This window comes from Montipora capricornis, unplaced genomic scaffold (genome assembly GCF_036669925.1).
Source record: "Montipora capricornis isolate CH-2021 unplaced genomic scaffold, ASM3666992v2 scaffold_34, whole genome shotgun sequence".
NCBI lineage: Eukaryota > Metazoa > Cnidaria > Anthozoa > Scleractinia > Acroporidae > Montipora > Montipora capricornis.
In genome coordinates, this window is record NW_027180077.1 from 35,430 (window position 1) to 40,000 (window position 4,571).

At 38.9% G+C, this 4,571-nt stretch overlaps 1 long non-coding RNA gene across 1 annotated transcript in view; it reads left to right on the top strand.

Moving 5' to 3' along the window:
* Positions 1-3,861: 3,861 nt before the first annotated feature.
* The window catches only part of LOC138035255 (uncharacterized), a 2,857-nt gene continuing 2,147 nt past the window's right edge, over positions 3,862-4,571 (top strand). The window contains exon 1 of the long non-coding RNA XR_011129477.1: positions 3,862-4,133. This is a non-coding gene — a long non-coding RNA (uncharacterized lncRNA). The remainder of the gene's footprint in view (positions 4,134-4,571) is intronic.

Consider the following 4,571-nt stretch of genomic DNA (forward strand, 5'->3'; position numbering starts at 1 on the left):
AAGTTAATCTGCTTTCGAACAACTGGGCCCAGATGTTTTCGTCGATTACCCGTTTCTTACAATATTCCATGTTCTTGGCCTTTTTCATTGAACGATTGCGAATTATTTTTTTGTTGCATGACAGTGACAATGAAACGATCGATTGTTAAATGTTTCAGTGTGCATGGAAATTCCCCGGGGAACATTCTTAATTGCATTGATTTAATTTTCTATCGGATAGGCCCAGTTAATGTTGAAGTTATAGAAAGCGCTTATGTTGTTATCATGGGTGGAACCTTAAGTTATTGTTTTATATTATTTCGCATTGGTCAAGAATTAGAAAGGAATGCAAGGTCAATTATTGGAAACATTTGGTCAATGACTAGAATTGATCAAGAAGTTACAGTCGATCTTTGAGAATTGTGAGAATTTATTTAAGGAGCAAAAACAAGGTTTAATTTTGTTATGTTTCAACAAAACAGTTCTGTTCTGTGAGACTGTTTTCGCAGCAGTGGATAATAACATTTGTTCCTGGTTGAAGAAATTAATTTTACAAGCACAAAGAATGCAGCTTTGATTAGTAGACACTGAAGTTGATCTTGAAAACTTAATTCACTGTCTTGCAAATACTGTGAATATTTACATGCAAGGAAACCACTTTAGGTCAGTTTGAAACTTTACTTTTTCATTATTTTGTAACTTAAGACTGGTTCACATTTGACATACGTCATGAGAATTTGTTGGTGTGAACTGGGAAAACATACGAATGTCAGGAATACGAAAATTGCATATGTTCAATATTCTTCAGCTTTTGCTCTCTGAGTTCATACTTACAATTCTTACTCTTGTAATGCTTCCAGGCTTATGACCGCTTATGTGTAGTGTAGCTCTAATTTTAATTCTAATATCTACTTTTCAGTTCTGTTCACTTTGAATGAAAGGGATTATAATAATTTATTATTTATTTGTGTACAGTGGTGGCCATACAGCAAACCTGTGTACATACATTACCATAATATTCCAAACTCTGCTCACAGTGTACAAAGAAAACACCAATTAACCAATGCTACAAATTCTCAGTCTAAAATTATGAAGACGCAGACCAATGTTATGCACACAACATCACCAAATCCAACAAGAAAAGCATGCAACACCCTTTACAAATTCATACTGGGACTGGGACCTAATGGCGGCCGTTAAAAAGGGTGTCCTGTCATAAAGTACTTGGTCTAACATTGTGCGACACTCTCAAGTGGAACGAGAACACCAATGAAATTATTACCAAGGCGTCAAAGCGCTTTCACATCTTAAGGGTTTTGAAGCGCTCTGGGGTCCCCTCTATGGACCTCATTTGAGTTTGTAACGCCTTGGTTTGCTCCGTCCTCAAGTATTCCTGCGTCGTCTGGCGACAAGTCTCCCGCGTTATCTAGTAGACCAGATTGAAAGGATACAGAAGAGGGCCATGCGTATCCTATTCCCCGGCCTAAAATATGAACAGGCCCTCCCACAGGCTAACGTGACAAGTCTTGAAATGAGGCGTGACCATCTCTGCCAGAGGGTTTAGCAAAACATCAGTGTCGACCCGGAATGCCAGCTGCACCGCCTTCTCCCCCCTATGCGTACGCGGCGCCACTCGCATCACTTAAGGAACAGCAATACTTCTAGCCGCTTTAAATTTAGGACAAGCCAGTTTGGTAAGAGTTTTTTTCCGGCTATGGCCAAAATGTATTACATTTTTCAATTATTTATATACCACATTGTAATTCATCTTTTAGGTGGCAATATGTGTACTATTCAATAAACCATTGTTATTATTATACATTCGATTTTTTAAGAATTATAATTAAATTTTGCTTTTTGAGCAATTCTTAATTGGCAACAGTTGAACTGCTGTGCTTCATTTGAAATTTAGGAGTTCCTACTACCCTACAGTAAAGGTGTGTTGTTTTAGTGTTTGTGAATAAGCTTAATTAATTCTAATTCGGTTTGTACACAAACCAAAGCAAAGAAATGAAGTGGTCGATCTTTATTCAGTATTCCCAAGAAATCTCACCTTAATATCCTGACATTCCTCGATAATCTTTAGTAAAAGCAAATTCTGATCGCTGCTGTACTGGGTGTTTCCGTTAGCAAAGTTGGTTGTATCAATAAATAGACAACCTTTATTTTTCTTTAGTACAACAAGTAGCAGCTACTTAAAGTTACAGGATTTTCTGTCTGGTATACTTTCGCCACTTTCCAAATTTTACCCGTGACTTCTTCGCTCTGACTAAGCATGGTGGTTTGCTATAGCAGGACAATTTGTTTAACTGTTTGTACATCCCACGGGAACGCTCTTAGGCGTCAGTCTTGTTACTAAATGAATTCTCCTTCTGCAAGTGAAGTCAATCCAATTTAGAATGTTCTAGCTTTCTGATCTGAGACTCGTCTGTCTGCCATTGATAGGAACCAGTGTGTCATATTGCTCTTCCTTGACCTCTCAGCCGCATTCGACACGGTTGATCACAGCTTATTATTATCGAGGCTTCACTGATTAAAGGTAATGCATTGAAGTGGTTCAGGGCTTATCTTCAAGATCGCAAGCAGTTTGTTTTCGTTCGTTGATTCATTCATCACCGGAACATTTGAATCCACAAATGACCAGCTCCGAACAACAGTGGCTTCATAGTTCAGTTGGGTAGACCGTCGCACCGGCATCGAGAGGTCACGGGTTCAAACCCGGTTGAAGTCCTGAATTTTTGAGGCTTCTCCACGCAATTTCTAAAATTGCATTCATAACTGCGAGCATCATAGCTTCACTTAATTTTGTATCTGTTGTAGACTTCTCCACTAAGAAGTCATGGCCTATCCTTTCATTTTTATATGCTTATATGTACTATACAAATTAGCCAATATCAAAAATGCCGTAATATTCTCTATTTGTCCCTCCAACATTTTGCATAAGCAATGTTTCCAGTTTCTCTTGGGACCATTACAAGTCCCAAAAGAAAATAAAAACAATGCTTTTGCAAAATTTTGGAGGGACTGTGAACAAAGAGTATTGTGATATTTTTGATATTGACTAATTAACTTACAGCTACACGAAAGTAACAAAGAAAAAAACAGCCGAAAAGAGATATCCCCCATGTTGTAGACAATAGTTCTTTGTGTCTTATTTCTTTGGAATAAAAGTCACTGTTTCGAACAAATTCTCTGGAGCGGTTCAGAGCCACCTTAAAATTTTCCAATTGTGAAGGTGGCTATGAATCCACTCCGGAGATTGTTTTTTAGCGGAGCTCCGCGCGGAGCACCATAGTTAAGAAAATATGGTAACCCATCGATGTGAGAAAATTTGGTTTTATAGCCATGACGTCATAAACGTCCGTACGTACGTACAACGTACGTCCGTACGTCCGTCCGCCCCTTCATGTATGCCAATGTGACCAGTACACGTAACCATATCACGGGCTCAAGTTTAGAGCTCATCCAGGAGGCAATACTCCATTTGACACCGTAACTTGTTTACAGCATACATCTTTGATATTGGACATCAATGTTATGGCAGGAGCTCATTAAGAGGAGCCTCTATCTCCCATACTTGGCCTCGGAGTCAACCCTTTCCCGAGTAGATTTATTTATAGAACACCTCCCTTGGGAGATTCAGCACGCTCACTGTTGTAAAAGCCAATCTCCCTTGGGACATTCAGCACGCCCACTGTTGTAAAAGTCAATCAAAACAGAGCTATCTCAGCGTCAAGGGAATTATGATACTTTTCGCGGGAAAAACCTGTTCCTAAAAATACTCGGGAAAGGGTTGACTCAAGGAATTAGAGGAGATAGAGGCTCCCTAGCACATGGGCATTTTGTCTGAGCATGCGCGAAGGGAATCGAATTATTCGAGTTCGGCGCCATTGTTATTTTGAACGCGCTGCCCGCGGGTTTTTAAACGGGCGATCTACACTTTTAAAAATATTTTGTCAAGAGAGATGAAAGATTGTAACAAAATTACACACTTTTCTATCACTATGGATATTCTTCGAGTTTGTTGGGAGTTCGGATGAGAATATTTTAATGATCAAATCCCGAACAAAACGAGATAAAGGCCCAAAGAAGTGGAGTTTGGCATTTGATTTACCGAAGTTCAAGATGTTCACACGAGAAGACAAATGATGCAGGTTAGTTTGAAGATGTTGAAGCTTTATTGTTATGAATCACAGGGCTGCATATTGACACGATCCTCAGATAAACCACCCTTTATGAGATGGAAATTTTGAGTTTGAGCTGATTTTGCTTCAACTTTGAAGTAAGTTTTCATCATAATTCCGCGGGCCCCCAAGCTTCAAATTACTTCAAATAACTTTGTCTCTTCTTCCTCTTTGCAGCTGCTTGGGACTCCAGGCTTTAAAAAATGCGCTGATTGTAGGATTACAATGTTATTACAACAGCTTTTGGCAAATTTTTATTTGGGAAGTTTTGATTGATTTTCCAAGTCGTGGATCACAAAAGTTTTCTGTCTTGCTGCTCTCCAAGTCTGTTGTGCAGAGCATATAGTTGTCCATTTTTAACAAGGTTGTAGTGTCATTTCAATACACGATGACTTTTGCGATTTTTTT